General features: G+C 45.7%; 1 protein-coding gene across 5 annotated transcripts in view; it reads right to left on the bottom strand.

Annotated features, from left to right (window-relative positions):
- Positions 1 to 20,098, bottom strand: part of gga3b (golgi associated, gamma adaptin ear containing, ARF binding protein 3b) — a 69,667-nt gene that overhangs the window by 37,783 nt on the left and 11,786 nt on the right. The gene's annotated exons all lie outside the window — the stretch shown is intronic.

The following is a 20,098-nucleotide window of genomic DNA, read 5'->3' as shown; positions in this document are numbered from 1 at the left end:
TGAGATGAGGAAAAATTTCTTCACTCAGAGGGTTGTGACTCTTTGGAATTCTCTATCCCAGAGGGCTGCGGATATTACACAGTGTGCTGAGAGTTCGGTACGTGTGGGAGTTAGGTGAAGTGGGGGAAGGAGAGCGAGACCAGAGCTTACTCTGAGAGCGAGACTCTGAGACCAGCGGCAGTTCGGGGTGACGTCACCAGTCAGAAAGTGACGCGGCACAGGGGAGGCAGCTGATTGGTGAGTAGGTTCAGGTGAGTATTTCTACCATTTTACTGTAAGTAAAGTAATAAGAAAGGGAAGATCTGCAGGTTTTATAGCAGGTAGTGTTTTTTTTAGTGAACCTAGGTCCCTAGTATAGTTAACATTTTCTAATTTCAACGTAATTTAAAAGGGGTAACTAAGCTAAGGCAAGTCATGGCAGCAGACCTCGCACCCGTGATATGCTCCTCCTGCAAGATGTGGGAAGTCATGGACACTACCAGTGTCCCTGCCGACCATGTGTGTGGGAAGTGTGTCCACCTGCAGCTACTGACCGATCGTATCTCTGAGCTGGAGCTGCGGGTGGACTCACTGTGGAGCATCCGCGATGCAGAGAAACTCGTGGATAGCACGTTTAGCGAGTTGGTCACACCGCAGGTAAAGGGTATACAGGCAGGAAGTGAATGGGTGACCACCAGGAAGAGTAAGAGATGCAGGCAGGTAGTGCAGGGGTCCCCTGTGTCCATCCCCCTCTCAAACAGATATGCCACTTTGGATGCTGTTGGGGGGGATGACTTATCAGGGGAAGGCAGCAGCAGCCAACTTCCTGGCACCACGGGTAGCTCTGCTGCACAGGCTGGGAGGAAAAAGAGTGGCAGAGCTATAGTGATAGGGGACTCAATTGTAAGGGGAATAGACAGGAGTTTCTGCGGCCGCAACCGAGACTCCAGGATGGTGTGTTGCCTCCCTGGTGCAAGGATCAAGGATGTCTCGGAGCGGCTACAGAACATTTTGGAGGGGGAGGGCGAACAGCCAGCTGTCGTGGTGCACATAGGCACCAACGATATAGGTAAAAAAGGGGATGAGGTCCTAAAAGCAGAATATAGGGAGTTAGGAGGTAAATTAAAAAATAGGACCTCAAAGGTAGTAATCTCAGGATTGCTGCCAGTGCCACGTGCTAGTCAGAGTAGAAATAGGAGGATATTTCAAATGAATACGTGGCTAGAGGAATGGTGCAAGGGGGAGGGATTCAAATTCCTGGGACACTGGAAACGGTTCTGGGGGAGGTGGGACCAGTACAAACCGGACGGTCTGCACCTGGGCAGGGCCGGACCGCTGTCCTAGGAGGAGTGTTTGCTAGTGCTGTTGGGGAGGGTTTAAACTAAAGTGGCAGGGGGTTGGGAACCTGATCAGGGAGAGAGAGGAAAGCGTAACAGGAAGGGACAGAAGGTATGGAGTAATAGGTAAAGTGTTAAAAAAGGAAAAAGCAGGAACTAAGCGTCACAAAACAGATTTGAAAGTTCTTTATCTGAATGCACGTAGCATTCGTAATAAAATGGACGAGTTAACGGCACAAATAACTACGTATGGGTATGATCTTGTGGCCATTACAGAAACATGGCTGCAGGGTGACAACGACTGGGAATTAAATATGCCAGGGTATTTAACAATCAGGAAGGACAGGCAGGAAGGAAGGGGAGGTGGGGTGGCTATGTTAATAAAGGAAGGAATCACTGTAATACAGAGAAATGATATTGGGACAAAGCATCAAGATAATGAAACAGTTTGGGTGGAGATAAGGAATAATAAGGGAAAAAAAACATTAGTGGGCGTAGTATATAGGCCTCCTAATAGTTGCAACTCTGCTGGAAGAAGTATTAATCAGGAGATAGTCGGGGCATGTAATAAGGGAACAGCCATAATTATGGGGGATTTTAATTATCATATTAACTGGACAAATCAAATTGGGCAGAGCAGCCTTGAGGACGAGTTCATTGAGTGCATCAGGGATGGATTTCTTGAGCAGTATGTAACTGATCCTACAAGGGGGCAGGCAACCTTGGACCTGGTCCTGTGTAATGAGTCAGGATTAATTAATAATGTCCTAGTTAAGGATCCCCTTGGAACGAGCGACCACAACATGGTTGAATTCCATATCCAATTAGAGGGTGAGAAGGTTGATTCTCAAACAAGCGTACTGAGCTTGAATAAAGGAGACTATGATGGTATGAGAGCGGAATTGATTAAAGTGGACTGGGAAAATAGATTAAAGGGTAAGACGGTACATGAGCAGTGGTGTTCATTTAGGGAGTTATTTTACAACTTTCAAAATAAATATATTCCACTGAGGAAAAAAGGGTGTAAAAGAAATGACAGCCATCCGTGGCTAAGTAAAGAAATCAAGGATAGTATCCGACTAAAAACAAGGACATATAAGGTAGCCAAACTTAGTGGGAAGATAGAAGATTGGGAATTCTTCAAAAGACAGCAAAAAGTAACTAAAGGATTGATTAAGAAAGGGAAGTTAGATTATGAAAAGAAATTAGCAAAAAATATAAAAACAGATAGCAAGAGTTTCTATAGTTATATAAAAAGAAAAAGGGTGGCTAAGGCAAACATAGGTCCCTTAGAGGATGAGACCGGGAAATTAATGGTGGGAAACATGGAGATGGCAAAAATGCTGAACAAATATTTTGTTTCAGTCTTTACAGTAGAGGACACTAAGAATATCCCAACACTGGACAAACAGGGGACTCTCGGGGGGGAGGAGCTAAATACGATTAAAATCACTCAAGAGATGGTACTCAGTAAAATAATGGGACTCAAGGCGGATAAATCCCCTGGACCTGATGGCTTCCATCCTAGGGTCTTGAGGGAAGTGGCAGTAGGGATTGTGGATGCTTTGGTGATAGTTTTCCAAAATTCCCTGGACTCAGGAGAGGTCCCGGCAGATTGGAAAACTGCTAATGTAACACCGTTATTTAAAAAGGGTAGTAGGCAGAAGGCTGGAAATTATAGGCCAGTTAGCTTAACATCTGTGGTGGGTAAAATTTTGGAGTCTATTATTAAGGAGACAGTAACGGAACATTTAGATAAGCATAATTTAATAGGACAAAGTCAGCATGGCTTTATGAAGGGGAAGTCATGTCTGACAAATTTGCTTGAGTTCTTCGAGGATATAACGTATAGGGTGGATAAAGGGGAACCAGTGGACGTAGTGTATTTAGACTTCCAGAAGGCATTCGACAAGGTGCCACATAAAAGATTATTACTTAAGATAAAAAATCACGGGATTGGGGGTAATATTCTGGCATGGGTGGAGGATTGGTTATCAAACAGGAAGCAGAGAGTTGGGATAAATGGTTCATTTTCGGACTGGCAACCAGTAACCAGTGGTGTTCCACAGGGGTCGGTGCTGGGTCCCCAACTCTTTACAATCTATATTAACGATTTGGAGGAGGGGACCGAGTGCAACATATCAAAATTTGCAGATGATACAAAGATGGGAGGGAAAGTAGAGAGTGAGGAGGACATAAAAAACCTGCAAGGGGATATAGACAGGCTGGGTGAGTGGGCGGAGATTTGGCAGATGCAATATAATATTGGAAAATGTGAGGTTATGCACTTTGGCAGGAAAAATCAGAGAGCAAGTTATTTTCTTAATGGCGAGAGACTGGAAAGTACTGCAGTACAAAGGGATCTGGGGGTCCTAGTGCAAGAAAATCAAAAAGTTGGTATGCAGGTGCAGCAGGTGATCAAGAAAGCCAACGGAATGTTGGCTTTTATTGCTAGGGGGATAGAATATAAAAACAAGGAGGTATTGCTGCAGTTATATAAGGTATTGGTGAGACCGCACCTGGAATACTGCATACAGTTTTGGTCTCCATACTTAAGAAAAGACATACTTGCTCTCGAGGCAGTACAAAGAAGGTTCACTCGGTTAATCCCGGGGATGAGGGGGCGGACATATGAGGAGAGGTTGAGTAGATTGGGACTCTACTCATTGGAGTTCAGAAGAATGAGAGGCGATCTTATTGAAACATATAAGATTGTGAAGGGTCTTGATCGGGTGGATGCAGTAAGGATGTTCCCAAAGATGGGTGAAACTAGAACTAGGGGGCATAATCTTAGAATAAGGGGCTGCTCTTTCAAAACTGAGATGAGGAGAAACTTCTTCACTCAGAGGGTGGTAGGTCTGTGGAATTTGCTGCCCCAGGAAGCTGTGGAAGCTACATCATTAGATAAATTTAAAACAGAAATAGACAGTTTCCTAGAAGTAAAGGGAATTAGGGGTTATGGGGAGCGGGCAGGAAATTGGACATGAAGCTGAGTTCGGATCGGTCAATGCCCTGTGGGTGGCGGAGAGGGCCCAGGGGCTATGTGGCCGGGTCCTGCTCCGACTTCTTGTGTTCTTTAGATTTGTGGTTGGGATCAGATCAGCCATGATCTTATTGAATGGCGGAGCAGGCTCGAGGGGCCGATTGGCCTACTCCTGCTCCAATTTCTTATGTTCTTATGTTCTTATATTCAAGACTGAGATCGATAGATTTTTAGACACTAAGGGAATCAAGGATATGGGGATAGGGCAGGAACGTTAATTTGAGGTCAAAGATCAGCCATGATCTTATTGAATGGTGGAGCAGGCTCAAGGGGCCGTATGGCCTACCCCTGCTCCTATTTCTTACGTTCTTATCTTCTGCCTGATCTGCGTATTGTTTCCAGCATTTTCTGTTTTTGTACCAGGCTTCAGAATATTGGTATTGGTTCAGTATAGAAAAATAAATCACACTTCGTCCAATAGAATTCAATCCTGCATGCTAGATATGGGGGAAATGCTCTTAATTCCTCTCCTCGGATTGTCTCTAACACCAGTGACAGACCTGTACCCACCAGTACTGTACCCCAGTGATTGGCCTGTACCCACCAGTACTGTACCCCAGTGATTGGCCTGTACCCACCAGTACTGTACCCCAGTGATTGGCCTGTACCCACTAGTACTGTACCCCAGTGATTGGCCTGTACCCACCAGTACTGTACCCCAGTGATTGGCCTGTACCCACTAGTACTGTACCCCAGTGATTGGCCTGTACCCACCAGTACTGTACCCCAGTGATTGGCCTGTACCCACCAGTACTGTACCCCAGTGATTGGCCTGTGCCCACCAGTACTGTACCCCAGTGATTGGCCTGTACCCACCAGTACTGTACCCCTGATTGGCCTGTGCCCACCAGTACTGTACCCCAGTGTTATACAGTGACAGACCTGTACCCACCAGTACTGTACCCCAGTATTATACAGTGACAGACCTGTACCCACCAGTACTGTACCCCAGTATTATAGTGACAGACCTGTACCCACCAGTACTGTACCCCAGTATTATACAGTGACAGACCTGTACCCACCAGTACTGTACCCCAGTATTATAGTGACAGACCTGTACCCACCAGTACTGTACCCCAGTATTATACAGTGACAGACCTGTACCCACCAGTACTGTACCCCAGTATTATACAGCGACAGACCTGTACCCACCAGTACTGTACCCCAGTATTATACAGCGACAGACCTGTACCCACCAGTACTGTACCCCAGTATTATACAGTGACAGACTTGTACCCACCAGTACTGTACCCCAGTATTATACAGTGACAGACCTGTACCCACCAGTACTGTACCCCAGTATTATACAGTGACAGACCTGTACCCACCAGTACTGTACCCCAGTATTATACAGCGACAGACCTGTACCCACCAGTACTGTACCCCAGTATTATACAGCGACAGACCTGTACCCACCAGTACTGTACCCCAGTATTATACAGCGACAGACCTGTACCCACCAGTACTGTACCCCAGTGTTATACAGTGACAGACCTGTACCCACCAGTACTGTACCCCAGTATTATACAGTGACAGACCTGTACCCACCAGTACTGTACCCCAGTATTATACAGCGACAGACCTGCACCCACCAGTACTGTACCCCAGTATTATACAGTGACAGACCTGTACCCACCAGTACTGTACCCCAGTATTATACAGCGACAGACCTGTACCCACCAGTACTGTACCCCAGTGTTATACAGTGACAGACCTGTACCCACCAGTACTGTACCCCAGTGTTATACAGTGATTGGCCTGTACCCACCAGTACTGTACCCCAGTGATTGGCCTGTGCCCACCAGTACTGTACCCCAGTGTTATACAGTGACAGACCTGTACCCACCAGTACTGTACCCCAGTGTTATACAGTGACAGACCTGCACCCACCAGTACTGTACCCCAGTATTATACAGTGACAGACCTGTACCCACCAGTACTGTACCCCAGTGTTATACAGTTACAGACCTGTACCCACCAGTACTGTACCCCAGTGTTATACAGTGACAGACCTGTACCCACCAGTACTGTACCCCAGTGTTATACAGCGACAGACCTGCACCCACCAGTACTGTACCCCAGTATTATACAGTGACAGACCTGTACCCACCAGTACTGTACCCCAGTGTTTTGCAATGACCATGAGAACATAAGAAATAAGAGCAGGAGTAGGTCATATGGCCCCTCGAGCCTGCTCCGCCATTCACTAAGATCAAGGCTGATCTTTGACCTCAACTCTACTTTCCCACGCTATCCCCAAATCCCGTGATTCCCTTAGTGTCCAAAAATCCATCGATATCAGACTTGAATGTATTCAATGACAGAGCATCCACAGCCCTCTGGGGTAGAGAATTCCAAAGATTCACCACCCTCTGAGGGAAGAAATATTTCCTCATCTCGGTCCTAAATGATCCCCTTATCTTGAGACTGTGACCCCTGGTTCTAGACTCTTCAGCCAGGGGAAACAGCCTCTCAGCATCTACGATGTCGAGCCTCTAAGAATTTTATACGTTTCAATGAGATCACCTCTCATTCTTCTAAACTCCAGAGAGTATAGGCCCATTCTACTCCATCTCTCCTCATAGGACAACCCTCTCATCCCAGGAATCAATCTAGTGAACCTTTAGGTTTTCCTTAGGTAAGGATACCAAAACTGTACACAGTACTCCAGGTGTGGTTTTACCAGAGCCCTATATAATTGTATCAAGACCTCCTTACTCTCATAATCCAACCCCCTTGTAATAAAGGCTAACATACCATTTGCCTTCCTAATTGCTTGCTGTACCTGCATGTTAACTTTCTGTGATTTCTGTACAAGGACACTCAAATCCCTCTGACTACCAACATTTCTTAGTCTCTTATCTTTTAAAAAATATTCTGCTTTTCAGTTCTTCCTACCAATGTGGATAATTTCACATTTCCCCACATTATGCTCCATCTGCCACCTTATTGCTCACTCACTTAACCTGTTTATATCCCTTTGCAGCCTCTTTGCATCCTCCTCACAGCCTAATTTTCCACCTAGCTTTGTATCGTCAACAAACTTGGATACGTTACACTCGGTCCCCTCATCTAAGTCATTGATGTATATTGTAAATAGCCGAGGCCCAAGCACTGATCCCTGCGGCACCCCACTAGTTACAGACTGACAACCTGAAAATGACCTGTTTACTCTCTGTTTTCTGTCCATTAACCAATCCTCTATGCATGCTAATATATTACCCCCAATCCCATGAGCCCTTATCTTGAGTAAAAAGCTCTTGTGTGGCACCTTATCAAATACCTTTTGAAAATCCAAATATACTACATCCATTAGTTCCTCCTTATCTACTCTGCTAGTTACACTCTCAAAAAACTCTAATAGATTTGTCAAACACGATTTCCTTTTCCACGTTCCAGCTCTTGGTCCGTAGCCCTGGAGGTTACGGCACTTCAGGTGCACATCTAGGTACTTTTTAAATGAGTTGAGGGTTTCTGCCTCTACCACCCTCCAGACCCCCACCACCCTCTGGGTGAAAACATTTTTCCTCAGCTCCCCTCTAATCCATCTACCAATCACTTTAAATCTATGCCCCCTGGTTGTTGACCTCTCTGCTAAGGGAAATAGGCCCCTCATCATTTTGTATGCCTCAATTAAATTTCCCCTCAGCCTTCTCTGTTCCAAAGAGAACAAACCCAGCCTATCCAATCTTTTCTCATAGCTAAAATTCTCCAGTCCTGGCAACATCCTTCTCTGCACCCTCTCTGGTGCAATTACATCCTTCCTGTAATGTGGTGACCAGAACTGTACACAGTACTCAAGCTGTGGCCTAACTAGTGTTTTATACAGTTCCAGCATAACCTCCCTGCTCTTATATTCTATGCCTCTGCTAATAAAGGAAAGTATTCCATATGCCTTCTTAACCACCTTATCTACCTGTCCTGCTATCTTATGGGATCTGTGGACATGCACTCCAAGGTCCCTCACTTCCTCTACACCACTCAGTATCTTCCCATTTATTGTGTATTCCCTTGCCTTGTTTGCCCTCCCCAAATGCATTACCTCACACTTCTCTGGATTGAATTCTATTTGCCACTTCTCTGCCCACCTGACCAGTCCATTGATATCTTCCTGCAGTCTACAGCTTTCCTTCTCACTATCAACTACATGGCCAATTTTTTTTATCATCTGCAAACTTCTTAATCATGCCCCCTACATTTAAGTCCAAATCATTAATCTATATCACAAAAAGCAAGGGACCTAGTACTGAGCCCTGCGGAACCCCACTGGAAACAGCCTTCCAGTCCATTACCCTTTGCTTCCTGCCACTGAGCCAATTTTGGATCCAATTTGCCACTTTCCCTTGGATCCCATGGGCTTGTACTTTTTTGACCAGTCTTCCATGTGGGACCTTATCAAAAGCCTTGCTAAAATCCATGTAGACTACATCACACGTACTACCCTCATCAACCCTCTTGTTACCTCCTCAAAAAATTCAATCAAGTTAGTCAGACACAACCTTCCCTTAACAAATCCATGTTGACTGTCCTTGATTAACCTGTGCCTTTCTAAGTGACGGTTTATCCTGTCCCTCAGAATTTATTCCAATAATTTGCCCACCACAGAAGTTAGAGTGACTGGCCTGTAATTACTCATAAGTCCCACATAAGAGGTTAGTGTGCAAAATTAAAGCACATGGGATTGGTGGTAATATACTGGCATGGATTGAAAATTGGTGAACAGACAGGAAACAGAGAGTAGGAATAAATGGGTCTTTTTCGGGGTGGCAGGCAGTGACTAGTGGGGTACCGCAGGGATCAGTGCTTGGGCCTCAGCTATTCACAATACATATAAATGATTTGGATGAAGGAACCAAATGTAATATTTCCAAGTTTGCTGACGACACAAAACTAGGTGGGATCATGAGTTGTGAGGAGGATGCAAAGAGGCTTCAAGGCGATTGAGACAAGTTGAGTGAGTGGGCAAATACATGGCAGATGCAGTATAATGTGGATAAATGTGAAGTTATCTACTTCGGAAGGAAAAACAGAAAAGCAGAGTATTATTTAAATGGTGATAGATTTGGGAATGTTGATGTACAAAGGGACCTGGGTGTCCTTGTACACCAGTCACTGAAAGCAAATATGCAGGTGCAGCAAGCAGTTAGGAAGGCAAATGGTATGTTGGCCTTCATTGCAAAAGGATTTGAGTACAGGAGCAAGGATGTCTTACTGCAGTTATACAGGACCTTGGTGAGACCACACCCGGAGTATTGTGTGCAGTTTTGGTCTCCTTACCTAAGAAAGGATATACTCGCCATAGAGGGAGTGCAGCGAAGGTTCACCAGACTGATTCCTGGGATGGCAGGACTGTCGTATGAGGGGAGATTGGGTCGACTCGGCCTGTATTCACTCGAGTTTAGAAGAATTAGAGGGGATCTTATTGAAACATATAAAGTTCTGACAGGGTTAGACAGACTGGATGCAGGGAGGATGTTTCCTCTGGCTGTGGGGTCCAGAACGAGGGGTCACAGTCTCAGGATACGGGGTAGGACATTTAGGACTGAGGAGAAATTTCTTCACTCAGAGGGTGGTGAACCTGTGGAATTCTCTACCACAGAAGGCTGTGGAGGCCAAGTCACTAATATATTTAAGAAGGAGAAAGATAGATTTCTAGACACAAAAGGCATCAAGGGGTATGGGGAGAGAGCGGGAATATGGTATTGAGATAGAGGATCAGCCATGATCACATTGAATGGTGGAGCAGGCTCAAAGGGCCAAATGGCCTACTCCTGCTCCTATTTTCTATGTTTCTATGTTACTCGGTCGATCCCTCGCTCCCTTTTTAAACAATGGTACAACGTTAGCAAGTCCTCCAATCCTCCGGCACCACGCCTGTATCCAGGGAGGATTGGAAAATGATGGTCAGAGCCTCCGCTATTTCCTCCCTTGCTTCTTTTAACAGCCTGGGATACATTTCATCTGGCCCTGGTGATTTATCTACTTTCAAAGATGCTAATCCCCTTAATACTTCCTCTCTCACTATGTTTATCCCATCCAATATTTCACACTCCTCCTCCTTAACTACAATCTCTGCATCGTCCCCCTCTTTTGTGAAGACAGACGCAAAGTATTCATTAAGAACCAGACCCACATCTTCCACCTCCACATATAGGTTACCTTTTTGGTCTCTAATAGGCCCTACTCTTTCCTTAGTTATCCTCTTGCTCTTCGTGTATTTATAAAATGTCTTTGTGTTTTCCTTGATTTTATTTGCCAATATTGTTTCATGCTCTCTCGGCTTTCCTTTTTAATTTCACCCCTGCACTTTCTATACTCCTCTAGGCTTTCTGTAGTATTGAGTTCTCGGTGTCTGACATAAGCTTTCCCTTATTGCCTTATCTTACCCTGTATGTTCCTTGTCATCCAGGGGGCTCTAGATTTGGCAATCCCACCCTTTCTCTTTGTGGGAACATGTTTACTCTGCACCCCTTGAATCTCCCCCTTGAATGTCTCCCACTGCTCTGACACTGATTTACCTTCAAGTAGCTGTTTCCAGTCCACTTTTGCTCAATCACTTCTCAGCTTTGTAAAATTGGCCTTTCCCCAATTTAGAACTTTTACTCCTGTTCTATCTTTGTCCTTTTCCATAACTACGCTAAAACTAACTGAATTATGATCACTACCACCAAAATGCTCTCCCACTGATACTCCTTCCACCTGCCCAGCCTCATTTCATAAAACTAAATCCAAAACTAAATCCAGAACTAAATCTTGTTGGGCTTGCTACGTACTGGCTAAAAAAGTTCTCCTGAATGCAATTTAAGAATTTTGTGCCCTTTATACCCTTCACACTGTTTGTATCCCAGTTAATATTCGGGTAGTTGAAATCCCCTACTATTACTGCCCTATTGTTATTGCACTTCTCAGAAATTTGCCGAGATATTTGCTCTTCTATCTCCCTCTGACTGTTTGGGGGTCTATAGTACACTCCCAGCAGTGTGACTGCCCGTTTTTTGTTCTTTAGCTTAACCCATATGGCCTCATTCCATCATCCTTCTAATATATCATCCCTCCTCACAGCTGTAATTGTTTCTTTAACCAAAATTGTCACCCCCCCCCTCCTTTTTTAACTCTCTCGCTAGCTCGTCTGAAAACCCTGTAACCAGGAACATTGAGTTGCCATTCCTGCCCCTCTTTAAACCATGTTTCTGTAATAGCTAAGATATCATACTGCCACGTGTCTATCTGTGTCCTCAGCTCATCTGCCTTATTCACTAGACTCCTTGCATTGAGGTATATACCTTTAAGCATTGCCAAACTCCCTTCCTGTTTATTTTCTAACCTTGGTTCCTCTGCCTTCCTAAATCACTTACTAATTTTCTGCCTTCTATCTCCACTTCTGATTCTGTCCCATCTGAATCTACACTCAGGTTCCCATCCCCCTGCCAAGTTAGTTTAAACCCTCCCCAATAGCACTAGCAAACCTCCCCGCAAGGATATTGGTCCCAGCCTGTTGAGGTGCAACCCGTCCGGCTTGTACAGGTCCCAACTCCCCCAGAACCGCTCCCAAAATTTCTCCTGTCTCTGCCTCTAAGGGACCCATTTTTAGTTTCGCTAAACTCTTCCTTTTTACATACTTGTTGAAGCTCTTACAATCTGTTTTTATATTACTTGCTAGTTTACTCTCATGTTCTCTTTTGTCCCTCTTTATTAATGTCTTGGTCATCCTTTGTCGATTTCCAAAACCCTCCCAATCCTCAGGTTTACCACTCTTTTTGGTAACACTGCAAGCCTCTTTTAATCTAATACTATTTCGTTAGCTTTTAGTTACTCTTTAGTTAGCCATGTTGGATCATTTTTCTTGTTGAGTTTTTATTCAAGAGAATGTATATTCTTTGAAAATTATGAATTATTTCTTAAAATGCTCACCATTGCTTATCTCCCGTCATATCTTTTAATCTCATTCTCCAATCTACCTTAGCCAACTCACTCCTCATTCCTACGTAATTGGCTTTGGTTAAATTTAAGACGCTAGTTTCGGACTTAACTAAATCGATCTCAAACCCAATATGAAATTCTATCATATTATGAACACTCCTCCCCAGAAGATCCTTTACTATATTATTAATAATCCTGTCTCATTACACAATACCTTATTAAAAATTAACCTGTTCCCCAGTTGGTTCCTCAACACTCAGGGCAGTGTCCTTGGCCCAACCATCTTCAGCTGCTTCATCAATGACCTTCCCTCCATCATAAGGTCAGAAATGGGGATGTTCGCTGATGATTGCACAGTGTTCAGTTCCATTCGCAACCCCTCAGACAATGAAGCAGTCCGAGCCCGCATGCAGCAAGACCTGGACAACATCCAGGCTTGGGCTCAAAAGTGGCAAGTAACATTCGCACCAGACAAGTGCCAGGCAATGACCATCTCCAACAAGAGAGGGTCTAACCACCTCCCCTTGACATTCAACGGCATTACCATCACCGAATCCCCCACCATCAACATCCTGGGGGTCACCATTGACCAGAAACTTAACTGGACCAGCCACATAAATACTGTGGCCACAAGAGCAGGTCAGAGGCTGGGTATTCTGCAGCGAGTGACTCACCTCCTGACTCCCCAAAACCTTTCCACCATCTACAAGGCACAAGTCAGGAGTGTGATGGAATACTCTCCACTTGCCTGGATGAGTGCAGCTCCAACAACACTCGAAGCTCGACACCATCCAGGACAAAGCAGCGCACTTGATTGGCACCCCATCCACCACCCTAAACATTCACTCCCTTCACCACCGGTGCACTGTGGCTGCAGTGTGTACCATCCACAGGATGCACTGCAGCAACTCGCCAAGGTTTCTTCGACAGCACCTCCCAAACCCGCGACCTCTACCACCAAGAAGGACAAGAGCAGCAGGCACATGGGAACAACACCACCTGCACGTTCCCCTCCAAGTCACACACCATCCCGACTTGGAAATATATCGCCGTTCCTTCATCGTCGCTGAGTCAAAATCCTGGAACTCCCTCCCTAACAGCACTGTGGGAGAACCTTCACCACACGGACTGCAGCGGTTCAAGGCGGCGGCTCACCACCACCTTCTCAAGGGCAATTAGGGATGGGCAATAAATGCTGGCCTTGCCAGCGACGCCCACATCCCATGAACGAATAAAAAAATATTGTTCTAGAAAACTGTCTCCAATGCATTCCGTGAACTCGTCCTCCAAACTATTTTTGCCAATTTGATTTGCCCAGTCTGTATGAAGATTAAAGTCCCCCATGATTACTGCATAACCCTTGTTACATACTCCTCTAATTTCCTGATATATACTCTGTCCAACACTAGAACTGCTGTTAGGAGGCCTATAAACTATTCCCACCAGCGTTTTCTACACCTGTACCCATCAGTACGATACCTGTTATAATGACACACCGGTATCCACCAGTACTGTACCCGTCATAAAGTGATGGACCTGTACCCACCAGTATTATACCCATGTTATACAATGACAGACCTGTACCCACCAGTACTGTACCCGTGTTATACAGTGACAGACCTGTACCCACCAGTACTGTACCCGTTATAGTGAATGACCTGTACCCACCAGTACTTTGCCCCAGTGTTATATAGTAACATATATAGGAGTGTTTGATGGGACAGTGTAGAGGGAGCTTTACTCTGTATCTAACCCGTGCTGTACCTGCCCTGGGAGTGTTTGATGGGACAGTGTAGAGGGAGCTTTACTCTGTATCTAACCCGTGCTGTACCTGCCCTGGGAGTGTTTGATGGGACAGTGTAGAGGGAGCTTTACTCTGTATCTAACCCGTGCTGTACCTGCCCTGGGTGTGTTTGATGGGGCAGTGCAGAGGGAGCTTTACTCTGTATCTAACCCGTGCTGTACCTGCCCTGGGTGTGTTTGATGGGGCAGTGTAGAGGGAGCTTTACTCTGTATCTAACCCATGCTGTACCTACCCTGGGAGTGTTTGATGGGACAGTGTAGAGAGAGCTTTGATTTGTATTTAAGCCGTGCTGTACCTGACCTGGAGCTTTAAAATGAGTGTCTGAAAGTGACATGGCCATGTATTATTTCTGTCCCTATCTCCTTTCTGGCCCGTGTATTATTATACCCTCCATCGGTATTATTACTGTTGATACCTCCTCCCCCTCCATGCATTATTACTGTGGATAATCCCGCTCCTGCATTATTACTTTAAATAAATGTGGATAACTCCTTCCCTGTATTATTACTGTGGATAACCTCTCCTTGTATTATTATGGATAGCCCCTTCCCCTCCACTCTATTATTACTGTGGAGAACCCCTCCACTAATTATTACTATGGATAACCACTTTCCCTCCCCTGTATTACTGTGGATAATCTCTACCCTGTATTATTACTGTGGATAACCCCTGCCATGTATTACTACTATGGATAACCACTCCCTATATTACTATGGATAACCCCTTCCCCTCCCCTGTATTATTACTGTCGATAACAGCTCCCTGTATTATTATGGGTAACCCCTTACCCTCCCCTGTATTACTATGGATAACCCTTCCCCTGTATCATTACTATGAATGTCCTCTCACATCCCCTGTATTACTGTAGATACTCTCATCTCCCCTGTATTACTTCTGGAGATATCCTCTCATCTCCCCTGTATTATTACTGTAGATACTCTCAACTCCCCTGTTTTATTACTGTAGACAATTCCTCACCTTCCTGGTATTATTACAGTAGATACTCCCTCACCTTCCTGTATTACAGTAGATACTCCCTCACCTTCCTGTATTACAGTAGATACTCCCTCACCTCCTCAGTATTACTGTAAATACTCTCTCACCTCCCGTATTACTATAGATACTCCCTCGCCTCAACTGTATTATTACTGTATACTCCCTTGCTTCACCTGTATTACCACCTATATACTCTCTCACCTCCCCTGTATTATTGCTGTAGATACTCCCTCACCTCCCCTGTATTATTACTGTAGATACCCCCTCACCTCCCCTGCATTATTACTGTAGATACTCCCTCACCTCCCCTGCATTACTGCAGATACTCCCACACCTCCCCTGCATTATTACTGTAGATAACCTCTTATCAACCCTGTATCATTACTGTGAATGCCCTCTCACATACCCTGTATTATTACGGTAAATACTCTCACTTTCCCTGTATTACTACTGTAGATATTCCCTCACTTCCACTGTATTATTACCGTTAATACTCCCTCACCTCCCCTGCATTACTGAAAACACGCCCTCAACTCCCCCACATTGTCACTGTTTATACTCCCTCACCTCGCCATTATTATTACTGTAGATACACCCCTCACTTCCACTGTATTACTGTAGGTACTCTCTCACCACCCTTGCATTGTTACTGTAGATACTCCCTCAACTTCCCTGTATTATTACCGTAGATACTCCCTCACCTCCCCTGTATTATTGCTGTAGGCAGGAGCTCACCTCCCCAGTATGATTAATGTGGCTATGCCCTCACCTCCCCTGTATTATTACTGTGTATAAACCCTCACTTCCTTTGTGTTATTACTGCAGAAACCCTCTCACCTCCCCTGTATTACTGTAGATATTCTCAACTCCCCTGTAATATTACAATAGACAATTCCTCACCTCCCCAGTATGATTACTGTAGATGTCAATTCACCTCTCCTGTATTATTACTGTAGATACCCCCTCACCTCCCCATATTATTACTGTAGATACCCACTCACCTTCCCTGCATTACTGTAGACACCCACTCACCTTCCCTGCATTACTGTAGACACTCCCTCACCTCCCTTGCATTACTGTAGACAATCTGTCACCTCCCCTCCATTATTACTATAGATACTTCCTCACCTTGCGTGTTATTATTATAGATACTCCCTCGCCTCCCCTGTATTAATACTATATACTCCCACACCTCCCCTGTGTTACTGCCAGGTAGTTACCATCTCCAACGAGAGAGTCTAACCACCTCGCCTTGACATTCAACGGCATTACCATCGCCGAATCCCCCACCATCAACATCCTGGGGGTCACCATTGACCAGAAACTTAATTGGACCAGCCATATAAATACTGTGGCTACAAGAGCAGGTCAGAGGCTGGGTATTCTGCAGCGAGTGACTCACCTCCTGACTCCCCAAAGCCTTTCCACCATCGACAAGGCACAAGTCAGGAGTGTGATGGAATACTCTCCACTTGCCTGGATGAATGCAGCTCCATCAACACTCAAGAAGCTCGACACCATCCAGGACAAAGCAGCCCATCCACCACCCTAAATATTCACTCCCTTCACCACCAGCGCACAGTGGCTGCAGTGTGTACCATCCACAGGATGCACTGCAGCAACTCGTCAAGGCTTCTTTGACAGCACCTCCCAAACCCGCGACCTCTACCACCTAGAAGGACAAGAGCAGCAGGCACATGGCAACGACGCCACCTGCATGTTCCCCTCCAAGTCACACACCATCCCGACTTGGAAATATATCGCCGTTCCTTCATCGCCGCTGGGTCAAAATCCTGGAACTCCCTTCCTAACAGCACTGTGGGAGAACCTTCACCATACGGACTGCAGCGGTTCAAGGCGGCGGCTCACCACCACCTTCTCAAGGGCAATTAGGGATGGGCAATAAATGCTGGCCTTGCCAGCGACGCCCACATCCCATGAACGAATAAAAAAAACTCCTTCACCTCCCCTGTATTATTACTGAAGGTACTACCTGACCTCCTCACTATTACTGTAGATATTCCCTCACCTCTCCTGTGTTATTACTGCAGATACACCCTCACCGTATTACTGTAGATACTCTCTCACCTCCTATATTATTACTGCAGATACTACCTTGCCTCCTCTGTATTATTACCGTAGACTCCCTCACCTCCCCTGTATTTTTACTGTAGACTCCCTCACCTCCCCTGTATTATTACTGTAGATTCCTCACCTCCCCTGTATTATTACTGTAGACTCCTCACCTCTCCTGTATTATTACTGTAGACTCCCTCACCTCCCCTGTATTATTACTGTAGACTCCCTCACCTCCCCTGTACTATTACTGTGGACTCATCACCTCCCCTGTATTATTACTGTGGACTCCCTCACCTCCCCTGTACTATTACTGTGGACTCATCACCTCCCCTGTATTATTACTGTATACTCCCTCACCTCCTCTGTATTACTGTGAACTCCCTCACGCCCTCTGCATTACTGTACACTCCCTCACCTCTCCTGCATTACTGTACACTCCCTCACCACCTCTGCAATACTGTATACTCCCTCACCTATTATTACAGTATACTCCCTCACCTCCCCTGCATTACTGTACACCCCCTCACCTCCCCTGTATTACTGTACACTCCCTCACCTCCCCTGCATTACTGTACACTCCCTCACCACCTCTGCAATACTGTATACTCCCTCACCTATTATTACAGTATACTCCCTCACCTATTATTACTGTACACCCCCTCACCTCCCCTGTATTACTGTACACTCCCTCACCTCCCCTGCATTACTGTAGATTCCCACATCACATCTGCATTACTGTATACTCCATCTCCCCTGCATTACTACTGAGGATACCCCCTCACCTCCCCTGTATTATTACCATAGATACCCTCTCACCTCCACCTATTACCGCAGACACCCTCTCATCTCCACTGTATTATTACCACAGATACCCTTTCACCTCCCCTGTATTATTACTGCAGCTAAGCTCTCACCTTCCTTGCATTATTACTATAGACATTCCCTCATTTGCCCTGCATTACTGTTGACACTCCTTCACCTCCCCTGTATTACTGTAGATACCCCCTCACCTCCACTGTATTACAGTTGATACTCCCTCACTTCCTCAGTATTATCACTGTAGATACTCCCTCACCTACCCTGCATTACTGTCGACTCTCTTTCACTTCCCCTTTATAATTCGTGTTGACTCCCTCACCCCCCACCCCCGGAATTAATACTGTAGACCCCCTCACCTCCCCTGTATTAAGCAGGCCCAAAGGACCGAATGTCCTTCTCTTGCTCCTATTTTCTTTTCTATGATTAACACTGTAGATTTCTCACCACCCCTGTATTATTACTGTAGACTCCTCACCACCCCTGTATTAATACTGCAGACTCCTCACCTCCCCTGTATTAATACTGCAGACTCCTCACCTCCCCTGTATTAATACTGCAGACTCCTCACCTCCCCTGTATTAATACTACAGATTCCTCACCTCTCCTGTATTAATACTGCAGACTCCCTCACCTCTCCTGTATTAATACTGCAGACTCCCTCACCCCTCCTGTATTAATACTGCAGACTCCCTCACCTCTCCTGTATTAATACTGCAGACTCCCTCACCTCCCATGTATTATTACTGTAGACTCCCTCACCTCCCCTGTATTATTACTGTAGACTTCTCACCACCCCTGTATTATTACTGTAAGCAGGTGCTCACCTCCCCAGTATGATTAATGTGGATACACCCTCACCTCCCCTGTATTATTACTGTGTATAAACCCTCACTTCCTTTGTATTATCACTGTAGATACCCTCTCACCTCCCCTGCATTGTTACTGTAGATACTCTCAACTCCCCTGTAGTGTTACTACAGACAATTCCTCACCTCCCTGGTATTATTACTGTAGATATCAATTCACCTCTCCTGTATTATTACTGTACGTACCCCTTTACCTCCCCATATTATTACTGTAGATACGCTCTCACCTTCCCTGCATTACTGTAGACACTCCCTCACATTACTGTAGTCAATCTGTCACCTCCCCTCCATTATTACTATAGATACTTCCTCACCATGCGTGTTATTATTATAGATACTCCCTCGCCTCCCCTGTATTAATACTATATACTCCCACACCTCCCCTGTGTTACTGCCAGGCAGCTACCATCTCTGAGAGAGAGCCTAACCACCTCCCCTTGACATTTAACGGCATTACCATCACCAAATCCCCCACCATCAACATCCTAGGGTCACCATTGACCAGAAATTTAACTGGACCGGCCACATAAATACTGTGGCTACAAGAGCAGGTCAGAGGCTGAGTATTCTGCGGTGAGTGACTCACCTCCTGACTCCCCAAGACCTTTCCGCCATCTACAAGGCACAAGTCAGGAGTGTGATGGAATACTCTCCACTTGCCTGGATGAGTGCAGCTCCAACAACACTCAGGAAGCTCGACACCATCCAGGACAAAGCAGCCCGCTTGACTGGCACCCCATCCACCACCCTAAACATTCACTCCCTTCACCACCGGCGCACTGTGGCTGCAGTGTGTACCATCCACAGGATGCACTGCAGCAACTTTCCAAGGCTTCTTCAACAGCACCTCCCAAACCCGCGACCTCTACCATCTAGAAGGACAAGGGCAGCAGGCACATGGGAACAACACCACCTGCACGTTCCCCTCCAAGTCACACACCATCCCGACTTGGAAATATATCGCCGTTCCTTCATCGTCCCTGGGTCAAATTCCTGGAACTCCCTTCCTAACAGCACTGTGGGAGAACCTTCACCACACGGACTGCAGCGGTTCATGAAGGCGGCTCACCACCACCTTCTCAAGGGCAATAAATGCTGGTCTTGCCAGCGACGCCCACATCCCATGAACGAATAAAAAAACTCCTTCACCTCCCCTGTATTATTACTGCAGGTACTACCTGACCTCCTCAGTATTACTGCAGATATTCCCGCACCTCTCCTGTATTATTACTGCAGATACACCCTCACCGTATTA

This window comes from Heptranchias perlo, chromosome 23 (assembly GCF_035084215.1).
Source record: "Heptranchias perlo isolate sHepPer1 chromosome 23, sHepPer1.hap1, whole genome shotgun sequence".
NCBI classification, from domain to species: Eukaryota; Metazoa; Chordata; class Chondrichthyes; order Hexanchiformes; family Hexanchidae; genus Heptranchias; species Heptranchias perlo.
The sequence above is the reverse complement of the archived record's forward strand: the minus strand, read 5'-3'. Positions and strand labels throughout refer to the sequence as shown.